We start from the raw sequence: 13,766 nt of genomic DNA on the forward strand, positions 1-13,766 counted from the left end.
TCAGTAAAACCTCCTTATACAACTTTTTATGGGGATAAGGTGGTGTTGAGGACCAAGGCTGCTTTCCTCCCGAAGGTTGTTTCACCCTTCCATTTGGCTCAGGCAATTACTTTGTCCACGTTCTATCCTCCGCCTCATCCTTCCAAAGAGGAAGAAAGACTGCACCTGGACCCAAAGAGGGCGTTGAGCTTCTTTATTGATAGAACAAAGGATTTCAGGCTGGAGGATCAGCTGTTTATTGGATACGTGGGCAAGAGGAGAGGAAAGGCAGTCCACAAGAGAACACTATCCAGGTGGGTTGTTCTTTGCATTAAAATCTGTTACTCTTTGGCAAAGAAGGATCCTCCTGAGGGCATTAGAGCTCATTCCACCAGAGCTAAGTCGGCCACTTCGGCCTTGGCCAGAGGTGTTCCTGTGGTCGACATCTGCAAGGCCGCAACTTGGTCGTCCCTTCACACTTTTGCAAAACATTACTGTTTGGATTCTGAGGTTAGAAGGGACGGCCATTTTGCACGGTCAGTGCTGCAGGATTTCTTGGTTTGACCATTTAGGCACCCACCGCCGGGCGTGGTACTGCTTTGGGACTCTATTCATTAGGTGAGGAATCCACAGGTAGTTGTATCCATCAGAAGAACGAGTTACTTACCTTCGGTATCGACTTTTCTGGTGGATACATTAGCTACCTGTGGATTCCTCACGGTCCCACCCGCCTCCCCGTTGCCTTTCTGGTCTTACCAAGTAATCCTTGAGTACGCTCCTCTTGGTCTTTGAGGGTGCAATAGATGTTGTATATATTATATGTATATATGTATATATCTTTGTGTATATACTTGATGTGTAGATATATATTTTAAAAAGAGAGAGTTATATATATTTATAAAAGATTTACAGTTATTCATGCAATGTTGTGTATTTTTACAATGTAATGGGATGTTGCCTTGCTCTTTCATTGCATTGCCTGGTTGTTCTCATGCACGTAAAAAATGATTGGTACTGACGTCCGCACGTCGTCGAGGACCTCTTATTGCCTGTATGACGTCAGACGGCGTCGCGTGGGCTAGAGTGACGTCCTCGTCGACGTGCAGAGACTAGTAAGAAGATTTCTGTCGAATGCTGGCGCCATGGGAGTATTCATTAGGTGAGGAATCCACAGGTAGCTAATGTATCCACCAGAAAAGTCGTTACCGAAGGTAAGTAACTCGTTCATCTGCATTAATTACCTCTGCTAAGGCAGCTATGGCCCAGAGTGACGATCTCAACAGAGGCGCAGTGGTCTTACTGCTGTAACCAGCTGACATTGCTTTTACCTAATTATAGACTACACCTCCTTCATTTTAAGTTTCTTCACTGACTATTTCGCACCCCAGCGCAACTCTTTAAGATGGGATTATCCCCTCCCTCCCGCTGTATACAATACAATGCACCACAGGCCACCTTCATACATCTTGCATGGGTTTGTCTGTGGGTGTCACACTTTTGGGGAGATGTTTTCACTATCATATATGAAATCACAGGCACGATGCTCCAGCGCACACCCTTTGTGGGTCTGCTGGGCTATGTAAGAGACACAAATTCTGCCGAACACAGACTAACGGCCATGTTACTGTTGTTGGCGAAGCACAGAGTAGCATAACACTGGGGCAGGAGACCAGCACCTAATACTATATCTTGGTAACCTGACATGTTCTACTGCCAGGAGCAACTAGTAAAATATACCAACACAGTCGCTCCCCAAAAACATCTGGGAACCATTTGTCTCCTACTTGCGTTTGGGCAATGCCACTAACCCCACTGAAGACAATTCTGGATACGAGTAGGAACCAACCTGAACTAACAGCACCTGACCCTCTAGCGTCCCTGTGAACACTGAAATTGAGCACTGGTAGCAGTGCACCATTACTACACTTTAACCACTTGCTCTCAACCATTGCCTGCACCTCTCCGAGACCAAATAGGGAATTGCTCACAGCAGCAATTGTTTCATGCTAATATCGGTGATACCAGGCGGCTCATCAGCCTGCACGTTCTGCTATGAGTTGGTGTGGTACTTAACAATTATTTGCGAATCTCTATATATAATTGTGACAATCTGTTGCTTAATGACCATAATTAATATTAGCATTTTGTTTTATTGTTACTGTAAAACTCAAAAATACTAAAATAAAACCAAAAAAAACCCCTTCAACCTCCAAATACCATCAAGAAACTACAGTCATTACTGGATTTCTTTAATTTTGGCACATTTCATGAGGTATGCAAATCACCTGTGAACTCCAAAGCAGAACAAGGATTTGCACCGGCAGACAAAATACTGACTGCTGTACAGATGGCTGCCATTAGGAGAGGAAACTTTCCCAAGGGAAATGTATTGTTGTTGTTACCCCAGTGCCAGCCCTTGAGGCAGTTATCAAAGCTAGCATTCCAAACATGAAAGCATTACATCCACGTTGGATTCAATGGGCAGCCTCCCTGACTGCCACTGATGTCGATTATGTTTTCGACCCCAAACTACAGACCCAAGAATTTCTACAATATGAACTTGAGTACCCTGTGCTCTCTAACATTATGGCTCTCATTACGACCCTGGCGGTCGGCGGTAATTTGGGGAAAGGTACTGCCAACAGGCTGGCGGTCTCTTCCCAAATTATGACATTGGTGGTTTGGCTCAAGCCAAACCGCCAATGTAACACTCCGTCCGCCAGGGTGGTAACGGCCACTGGAGACTTCGGTCTCCAGCCAGGCGACCATCACAATCCCACCCTTGGGATTATGATCCCGCCTATCGCCATAGTTTTCGTGGCAAGCGTACTGCCACGAAAACCATGGTGGTAGGCACTATCAGTGGCAAGGAATTCCTTCCCTGGCCCTGATAGGGGTCTCCCCTGCCGCCCTCAGCCTCCCTTACCCTCCCTCTCGTGCCCCGCACATTTACACACCCACACACCCACACACTCATACACACATGCATACCCACATCCATCCACGCATGCACACATACATACCCACACACCACAACACACCAACATACATTGTCGCACACACGCATTCACAACACACAACATACACGTACACTCACATTGTTATTTACGCACTCATTCAACGCGACTCACACCCGCATGCATACAGAAACACACCCCCCTCACACACACACTCACAACACCTCCACACACGCACAGACACACCCACCCCCCTCTCCTGTCGGAGAACCCAACTTACCTGCTTGCAGGGGGTCCTCCGGCAGGAGACAGGATGCAGCGCTGCTTCCAGCAGCAGCATCCGCCAGCAAAACACTGCCAGCCCGTATCATTGCTCATGATACGGTCGGCGGTGTTTTGCTGGTGTGGCGCTGCTCCTGACAGCAGCGCCACCTAACCGCCGCCATGACCGTCGACGGTATTCCGCCAGCCTTCTGGCGGAATTCCGTTTACGGTCATAATGTGGGTGGGCAGCTGGTAGCCATGGCGACGGTATGTTGGCTGGCGTCACCGTGGCGGTAGGCGGTCAATACCGCTTATCTTGTAATGAGGGCCTATGTCTCTTGACTAATACAGAATAGAACAATCATTTACACTGATGGTTCAGCACAACCAGCCCATTGGTACAAAACACCAATACTCTGCCGCTTGTGCAGCTGCTAGCGGCGTAATGAGGGATGGTACATTCCAACCTCAACATACCTACATGCAGAACCTAGGGGACTGCACTGTACAGCTTGCAGAGCTTAAGGCTATAAGTTTGGCACTGGAACTTATAGATCCTGAACAGTCTACATTGACTGTGTGTGATTTGTTCTACTGTGTCCAGTCCTCCAATGATTACTTATAACATCGGCGCCTGAACAGGTTCAGAGATTGACAATGGAACACCATGAAACACAAAGATTTGTGGGGGAGGGTTGCAAATCTTATGGACAGACTACCAAGAGCTCATGTACTTCATACACTGGGCCATCAACGTGTAGGAATATATGTTGTAGGAAACACTTTGGCTGATGACGCTGCCAAATCCGTAGTTGTTACGGCTTCTGTCGCTGTGATTACTTGTTCTCATACAACATTTTCTGCTGTGAAAGCTTTGGCTGATGGCAAGCCTTTGCCAAAAGCATACCCTGCTAAATATACCTACCACCTCAGTGCCCAAAATATTGCATTCGCAACTATCCCAGGGGTGGGTGATGGTGTGATCCGCAACAAACATCAGAGATCTGATCTCATTAAAGCGATGTATGAGAGTGTTGCTTCTGCCCATGCTGGTGTGGCGGCTACTATTTCCCTGCTACAGGAATGCTGTTGGTGGCCAGGTCTATACAAAAACTGACCATACAGTATGCCCTTTGTTGTGATATCTATCAACAAATTAAAGGGTCCACCATCAACGCCCACCACAGACACCCCTCCTATTGTCCAACAAATCACTTCAGTGTGTGTACTTGGACCACTGCGGTACCTTACAACATGATGATGAATACAAATACATCTTAGTCACTGTTGATTCATGTTCTAGATTTCTCTGGATATAGCCACAGCGATCGGCTGACACTCGATCTATTATTAAAGATTTACAAGTCTCCATCTGGACATATGCAGTTGTAGCATTCCACTCGGACCAGGACCCTGCCTTTGCCTCCAGGGAATTCAGGGACACCATGGCAACAATCAGTGTTCAACTCCATTTCTCGTCCCCATATCATTTCAAGGGAAATTCTGTTGGGGAGCGGAAGAACTGAGCCTTAACGCAATACTTAACAGCAAGAGTATTAGGTTCTGGTCGTAGTTGGCTTCATCACTTATATGGGGTCCAGTGAGCACTAAATAATCTACCCAGAAGGTCTTTGGGAGGACACACCCCTTTCAAGGTCCTATTTGGGAATACCCATGCATATCCCAGATCTTGATGGCTCTGGCACAGTGGCGGCAGAAACATCTTTTTACATAAATGGACATGTTGCTGCTTTACAGGACACACAACAATCCTGTGATGAAAATTCATCTGCCTATTCCGTCACCTTGGGAATGAGGAATTTGCCAACAACATCCACTGGCTGCATTCCTAAAGTTGGGGCTCTAGTACGAGAAAAGATTGCTATGAAAAAGGAGCACTGGTTCTAGTCCGGAGAATACAGTGTACCAGAACTGTCATCATTCCACCGCTCCCTGGTTCCAAAGAGAACCATTTTGTTTCAGTTGACGTCAAACTGCACAGTAGGCCATGAGGATTTCTGGGTAGTTCCCAAGCCTTCCTAGACCTGTCCAAACACTTAACAATGCTTCTGCAAGTACCAATGCTACAATTGTCTCCCCGAGCTTGAGGAGAGCAGAGAATAAACTTTTGTTACTTTCTGTCACCACTTCACCGACAAGAAACAGCCAAAACGTGGATCTTTACTATCCAATTCAATACAAACAGATGACATTGTTTATTATGAACTACCACTATTGGGTCCATCTACCAGTTCTGCACCGGCTCCGGTTTTTGCACAAACTGCTTCTGGTTATTTTGTCGACATTGACCACTTTTCATCATATTTCTCTGCATCTGTGACCGCACCTCTCTCAACAACACGTAAGCTTCATAACTGGCTTAAAAACAAATATTTGGTTTGTCCGTGGTACTATCTATGGATACTGTTGACACTGCTTGCCTTCCTGCTTTGGATTGGGTTTGTCATCATTTTTTTTTTTTTTTTTTACTGATAAATTGTCACTATCTTCCCGAATGCTCTGCTCTTGAACTGGTGGATGAGGTTTTGACACCTTACTTTTCTTCCATAAGGTCCGAAGAGACTTGTTCCTTGTGAACATTTCAGCTGTTCCGATTCCTGATATGATTGTGTAGGATAAAGTACCATATGATATATTTGTGCCTACTGAGATCATTCGAATTCCATATGTCTTTAAGGTTTCAATGAATTATATTATTACACATGGGATTGTTTCTGATGATAGGGATTTTAAATCAGTTGATTCTGTGCTTTCAGGGCGTGAATCTTATACAGTATTTATACATGAGTGAAGATTTATACATGAACACAGCAAATTATAGGGAAATATTCTGTTCCCATCAATATTGACATCACTTTCTGCACCAAGTTAGTACTCCAAGATCAGTTGATCAGTTTTTAATTACACAGAGTGTGAGCATTGTCCGACTAAACCAGTGGAGAGTTCCAAAACATATGTAGAAAAGTTTGCATACTTTTCTAGGCATGGTGCTATGTAAGAGAGAGTCATATTGTTTTAAATTGCCTTCTAAAGTGGGAAAAATATTGCTAACTGACTCAAAATTAATCTATTTAATGAGGGGAGGACGGGCCTTTTCCGTGCTGGCTTCAAAGCTCTGGAATTCTCTTATAGAACATATTAGGAGGCTGAAGGTTCATATATCTTTTCAGAAGCAACTTAAAACTTGGCTTTTTTCCCCAGTAAATTACGGTCACGTTCACTCTGCTCTGCTTAAGCCACTCTTCAACTCTTCGATGTCTATGGCCGGAACGCGCTTTACAAATACAATACAAACGGCTGGCTGTTGAGGTCTATGATTGTTGGAAGAACTCTATTGATTTGAAGAGTTTATGGGGACCACGTGATAGGCAAATACACAGTGTAGGAAAGTGTCATCTTTCTGGCATAGTTACCTGGACTTTTTGCCTGATGTCAGTATGCTTGGACTCTAGTTCACGGGGATCCCACTAACCAGGACCACAGTGACAGTGCTCTCTCCCCTAAATTTAGTTGTTTGTTACTTTTCACACCCACAATTGGCATACCGGAGCACCCCTGTAAGTCTCTAGCATATGGTACCTAGTTACTCAGTGCATTGGTGCACCAGGGGTCCCCTGTGGGCTGTAGCATGGATTATGCCACCCATAGAAGTCCATGCAAACTGTGACTGCAGGCCTGCCATTGCAGCCTGCATGAAAGGGTGCATGCACCCTTCACTGCCAAACCTAACCAGTGCACTTGAAGTTCAAAATGCTGACCCTAGCGCAGGTGATTTTGGCGTTGAACGAAGAAGATTGGATGGTGTCTGTCGACTTGCAGGATGCTTACTTCCACATCCCTATTCTCAAGTTGCACAGGAAGTATCTCTGGTTTGTGGTTGGGAAGCAACACTATCAGTTTACAGTCCTTCCTTTTGGTCTTACTTCAGCTCCTCGACTCTTCACGAAGGTGATGGCAGTGGTTGCAGCGCATCTCAGGAGGAAGTGGTTAGCGGTATTCCCTTACCTGGATGATTGGTTGAGCAAAGCCAAGTCTCCAGACCTCGTGTTGCGTCACCTGCAGATAACAACCCAGTTGTTGTTCGATCTGGACTTTTCAGTAAACGTGCCCAAATCTCACCTGGAGCCCTCTCAACGTCTCCTGTTCATAGAGGCTGTACTGGACAAAACGTTGAATCAAGCTTTTCCTCAGCCTCAGCGGATTCAGGACATCCAGGCATTGATTCCAATGTTTCAAAGTGGAGCGGTTGTTCCAGTCCTCAAGGTCCTTCGTCTGCTCGGTCTGTTCGCCTCATGCATTCTGTGGTCACTCATACATGCTGGCACATGAGGGCTCTTAAGTGGTGCCTCTGCAGGCAGTGGTTTCAACACAAAGGGGATCTCGAGGAGTCAATAATGATCTCCAGAGACACTGCAGCGGATTTACAATGGTGGGCTGTGGACAGCAACCTTTCCCAAGTTCTCACTGCTGCCTCCTGTGACCACGGTGATAACGGATGCTTCCACTTTAGGGTGGGGAGCTCATCTGGGGGACCTGGAGATCAAAGGTCGCTGGTCTTCAGTGGAACAGATGTTTCACATCAATCTGTTGGAATTGCGGGCAATAGGTTTGGGTCTCAAGGCCTTCCTCCCCTCACTTCGCGGTCAGGCGATTCAGGTCCTGACGGACATCACTACTGCGATGTGGTATATCAACAAGCAGGGAGGAGTAGGGTTGTACCTTCTCTGCAGAGAAGCTCTACGGCTTTGGTCCTGGGCTCAGGACCATCAGGTTTGCGTAGTAGCAAACCATCTGGCCGGAGTTCAAAAGGTACGTGCGGAGAGTCTCATTCGGCACTTCTCAGCCGATCACGAGTGGCGTCTCCATCTGGACCTGATCCTGTACATCCTCAGGATGTGGGGATTTCCTCAGGTAGATCTGTTTGCCACTTGGGAGAACGCACACTGTCCATCGTTCTGCAGCCTCCAGTATCCGGTGCGAGGGACGTTGGGAGACGTGTTTCAGATGTCCTGGCAAGGCCAGTTGCTTTACGCGTTTCCACCCCATACCCTTGATTCCTCGACTCTTGAGGAAGATTCGCCAAGACCGGGCCCAAGTCATCTTAATAGCTCCGGAATGGCCTCGAAGGGTGTGGTACTCGGACCTTCTCCAACTCTCACTGTGCCCTCCGCTCCGTCTCCCTCTCAGGGCAGCCCTCCTCTCGCAGTCGCAGGGGCAGGTTTTACACCCCCACCTCCAGAGTCTGCACCTGCATGCCTGGAGATTGAATGGGGTAATCTGAGTTCCTTTTCTCTCCCCCCAGAGGTGGTGGACGTTATTTTATCGGCCAGGCGACACTCCACCAAATCAATCTAGGCTGGCAGGTGGGAAAAATTTGTGGCTTGGTGTGGAGAGAACCAAATTGATCCCTTACGTGCCCATTTGTCTGACATTTTATTATTTCCGTTGTCCTTGGTGCAGAGGGGTTGTGCAGTTGCGACTGTTAAGGGCTACTTGTCGGAGCTGTTGGCCTTTCTGTGGCTTCCTGATCAACCCTCCTTGTTTAAATCCCCTATAGTTGTAAGGTTCCTGAAAGGTCTTACTAATAAGTTCCCTACCTCTCCTTTTATTATGCCTCAATGGGATCTGAATTTAGTACTCACATTCTTGATGGGTTCACCATTTGAGCCTTTACATTCATGCCCCTTAAGGTTTCTAGTGTTAAAAACAGTTTTTCTTGTAGCCATCACATCAGCTAGGCGTGTGAGTGAACTTCCTTCAATGCGGACAAAGTGGTGCTGAGGACCAGGGCGGCCTTCCTTCCGAAGGTTGTTAAATCCTTCCATTTAGGGCAGTCCATTACGCTCTCATCCTTTTACCCTCCCCATCCATCGAAAGAGGAGGAGAGACTTCATCGGCTTGACCCTAAAAGAGCTTTAAGCTTCTACGTTGACAGAACAAAAGAGTTCCCAGTGGAAGATCAGCTCTTCATCGGCTACGTGGGGAAGAGGAAGGGCAAGGCAGTCCACAAGAGAACACCATCCCGGTGGGTCATTCTTTGCATTAAAATTTGTTATTCTTTGGCAAAGAAGGTTCCTCCTGCTGGAATTAGAACCCATTCTACCAGTGCTAAGTCGGCCTCTTCGGCTTTGGATAGAGGTGTTCCTGTGGCTGAGATTTGTAAGGCTGCAACTTGGTCTTCCCTCCATACTTTTGCGAAGCATTATTGCTTGGATTCAGAGGTTAGGAGGGATAGTCATTTTGCACGGTCCGTGCTGCAGGTTTTCTTGGTGTAACCATTCAGGCACCGGCCTCTGAATGCGTTACTTCTTTGGGACTGTATTCATTAGGTGAGGAATCCACAGGTAGTTGTATCCATCAGAAGAATAAGTTACTTACCTTCGGTAACACCTTTTCTGGTGGATACACTAGCTACCTGTGGTGAGTGGTTAGGGGATAGCTCCATCCACGAGGTGTTGGAGTTATCTTTCGATTGCAAATGTCCAAACGGTGAAAAAGAGGTCTTACTTAGCAGAAGCAGTGTGAGACTGCTGTCATTCATTCTATGATTTGTAAGCAGATGTCCTTGCACAGCACTTGTAATGCGGCCATAGTGAAGGTGGCTTGCTTTCTGAAGGATACCCCTGTCTCTTTCATTTGTCAAGTATTTCAGATACTTTCGAATGGAAGTTATGTGATGCTGAGTAGTAAAGGTGGGATGAAGCCTGGAATCGCCTATTTGATTTTGTTTTCCCAAATTGTAGCTTGCTGCGGCCATGTGTTATTTCCTCCCATACAAGAGATAAAAGTAGCAGAAATGTGACCCCTCCATTGCTACTTCAAATGTAAATTTTGACAAGCTGTGCAGACTAAAGGCGCTGTTGTTTAAAAAATATGTGGCTAGGACAACAGTCATATAGACCTATGACCTCCAACTAGCAAGATCATCAGCAGAGATACAATCCTTATTCAGTGCCAACTTCTCCAATCATTTTGGGGAGTTAATGATCAGGATTTTCAACCTATCTAAAACTGTGGGCATTGTGAACTTTTTAAAGGCTGCCTGGTCTTGATTTGTCAGCACCTTCATGACTGTATTTGGAGTGATATCTTCAGCCATCCATTCACTCTTCTTGAGTGTCTTTGGTGGAATTCCAGTAACTGTGCTATTGATTGGTGGTGTTCTGCTGTTGCTGTTTTTGATATGCAATGTCTGATCTCAGTAAAGCCAGGTAATGGAGCTCCTACCAGCCCACCTGTGTTGTGATTTCATGATGCAGTGTTTTGGAGTTTCACTGCTGGAGGAGCTTGAGCTGAATTGGTGATTGACATTCCTAACAATACTGACCTGTGTGCAACTGATTTTCCATTGCTTGTGGTTCTTCTTCAGGTGTGTACCAAAGATGTGTCTTTCCATACAGCCTGTGCCTTTTGTGGACAAGATCTATTAATGTTCTTGATGAGGGTTCATTCACAGACATGCCTTTTGAGACTCGGGTTGATACACGAGGCCTCTTATGAGCCACCACCACTTGTGGATTTCAAGGCTCCTTCTCCATATGCCTGGGTCCTGCCTTTGCCTCCAGGGCATTCAGGGACACCATGGCAACAATAGGTGTTCAGCTTCATTTCTTGTCTCCATATCATCCCATGGGAAATTCTGTTGTGGAACGGAAGAACCGAGACCTAAAGCAATCCTTAACAGTAAGGGTATTAGGTTCTGGTCATAGTTGGCTTCATTACCTCTATTGGGTCCGGAGAGCACTATATAATCTACCCAGAAGGTCTTTTCTGTTCTGTGAAATAGGCCTGATGTGAGCATGTGCCCAAGTGTAGGACTGGTTACATACTCTTGTGGCAACAATGCTAGCCGGATTATCTTGTACTGTTTTTGTCAGTCTTGGACAGAGTTACATGTTGAAATGTTGTGCACAGAAATAGTACGAATGAAATCACAAAATCACGTCTGATTAGAAAATAAAACATTCCCACTGAAAAGCAGGCTAACCTAAAATGAATAAATAACATCAGTGCACATATTTAGGTGAAAAGGCAGGTCTAAGCTAAGCTAAAATATGTGTGCTCAAGCAAAGCATAACATGTCAGGACAAGAGTGCAAATTCTAAAACTAAAATTCTCTAAAATTTAAGACACTAATAGCATATTAAAATACACATAAGAGATCAAAATGTCGAAGAAGACAAGCAAGGCAGGCCAGTTTTAAGGGCAATTTAGTACTTTAAACAAAAATGGCAATGATCTAATTCAACAATAATGATTGTTCTGCAGGAAATCTCCAATCTCTTCAATGGTGACGAAAGGCAGGAATTATTCCACCTCGGTGGGCAACAAATTGACCAGCGTGTTAAGTGGATCCTTCAGTGCTTCTTACAGTTGTCAAATCAGCCTTCATTGTTTAGGTCACCTGTTGTCATACTGTTTTTGCAAAGGATGCAACACGATTCCACCCATCTGCCCTTCTCTCTTTAGAATGCCCCAGTGGGACCTCCTTAAGCCATCCAGGCTTATTTCACATGCTCACCGTTCGAGCTGCATCACAGCTGTCCTTTACTACTCCTTACTGCTAAGGCTGTGTTTCTTATCAACAGCACGTTGGCACGGCATGGGTGAGTTTTTGATTCTTTGTGATTATCCACTGTACACTACTTTCTTCCCTAAAAAACTGGTTCTGCAGGCTTGGGCATCTTTCCTGCTTATCATCATTCCACGTTGGTCTAACCATCACTCTGCAGATGTTTTGTGCTCCACCCCACCCCTCTAGGAATGATAAGGGCTCAATGGCTTGGGCCTCAAGGGAGTGCTCAGCTCTTATATAGATCATACCTGAGACCACTGGGTGGAGAATCGCATCTTTTTGGGGTTCACAGGAGCAAAGAAAGGTGCAAGGTAGAGCAGAAGACAAACATTTCCAGCTGGATTGCTGCAAGGAAATGCCTCCTTGGCATGGTTACCCCCTGACTTTTTGCCTTTGCTGATGCCAAGTTATGATTTGAAAGTGTGCTGAGGCCTGCTAACCAGGCCCCAGCGTTCTTTCCCTAAAACTGTACCTTTGTCTCCACAATTGGCACATCCTGGCATCGAGGTAAGTCCCTTGTAACTGGTACCCCTGGTACCAAGGGCCCTGATGCCAGGGAAGGTCTCTAAGGGCTGCAGCATGTCTTATGCCACCCTGGGGACCCCTCACTCAGCACAGACACACTGCTTGCCAGCTTGTGTGTGCTGGTGGGGAGAAAATGACTAAGTCGACATGGCACTCCCCTCAGCGTGCCATGCCAACCTCACACTGCCCATGGCATGGATAAGTCACCCCTCTAGCAGGCCTTACAGCCCTAAAGCAGGGTGCACTATACCATAGGTGAGGGCATAGCTGCATGAGCACTATGCCCCTACAGTGTCTAAGCAAAACCTTAGACATTCTAAGTGCAGGGTAGCCATACAAGTATATGGTCTGGGAGTCTGTCATATACGAACTCCACGGCATCATAATGGCTATACTGAAAACTGGGAAGTTTGGTATCAAACTTCTCAGCACAATAAATTCACACTGATGCCATTGTACATTTTATTGTGAAATACACCCAGAGGGCATCTTAGAGAGGCCCCCTGAAAACACACCCGACTTCCAGTGTGGGCTGACTAGTTTTACCAGCCTGCCACACACCAGACAAGTTGCTGGCTACATGGGGAGAGTGCCTTTGTCACACTGCAGCCAGGAACAAAGCCTGTACTGGGTGGAGAAGCTTCTCACCTCCCCCTGCAGGAACTGTAACACCTGGCGGTGAGCCTCAAAGTCTCACCCCCTTTGTTACAGTGCCACAGGGCATCCCAGCTAGTGGAGATGCCCGCCTGCTCCGGCCACGGCCCCACTTTTGGCGGCAAGGCCGGAGGAGATAATGAGAAAAACAAGGAGGAGTCACTGGTGTAAGTTACCCCCTGACTTTTTGCCTTTGCTGATGCCAAGTTATGATTTGAAAGTGTGCTGAGGCCTGCTAACCAGGCCCCAGCACCGGTGTTCTTCCCCTAACCTGTACCTTTGTTTCCACAATTGGCACACCTTGGCATCCAGGTAAGTCCCTTGTAACTGGTACCCCTGGTACCAAGGGCCCTGATGCCAGGGAAGATCTCTAAGGGCTGCAGCATGTCTTATGCCACCCTGGAGACCCCTCACTCAGCACAGACACACTGCTTGCCAGCTTGTGTGTGCTGGTGGGGATACAATGACTAAGTCGACATGGCACTCCCCTCAGGGTGCCATGCCAACCTCACACTGCCTACAGGTATAGATAAGTCACCCCTCTAGCAGGCCTTACAGCCCTAAGGCAGGGTGCACTATACCATAGCTGAGGGCATACGTGCATGAGCACTGTGCCCCAACAGTGTCTAAGCCAAACGTTAGACATTGTAAGTGCAGGGTAGCCATAAGAGTATATGGTCTGGGAGTCTGTCATACACGAACTCCACAGCACCATAATGGCTACACTGAAAACTGGAAAGTTTGGTATCAAACTTATCAGCACAATAAATGCACACTGATGCCAGTGTACA

At 46.5% G+C, this 13,766-nt stretch overlaps 1 protein-coding gene across 3 annotated transcripts in view; it reads left to right on the plus strand.

Annotated features, from left to right (window-relative positions):
* Positions 1 to 13,766, plus strand: part of PDE8A (phosphodiesterase 8A) — a 2,216,737-nt gene that overhangs the window by 828,610 nt on the left and 1,374,361 nt on the right. The window lies entirely within an intron of this gene.

This window comes from Pleurodeles waltl, chromosome 3_1, assembly GCF_031143425.1.
Source record: "Pleurodeles waltl isolate 20211129_DDA chromosome 3_1, aPleWal1.hap1.20221129, whole genome shotgun sequence".
Lineage (NCBI taxonomy): Eukaryota > Metazoa > Chordata > Amphibia > Caudata > Salamandridae > Pleurodeles > Pleurodeles waltl.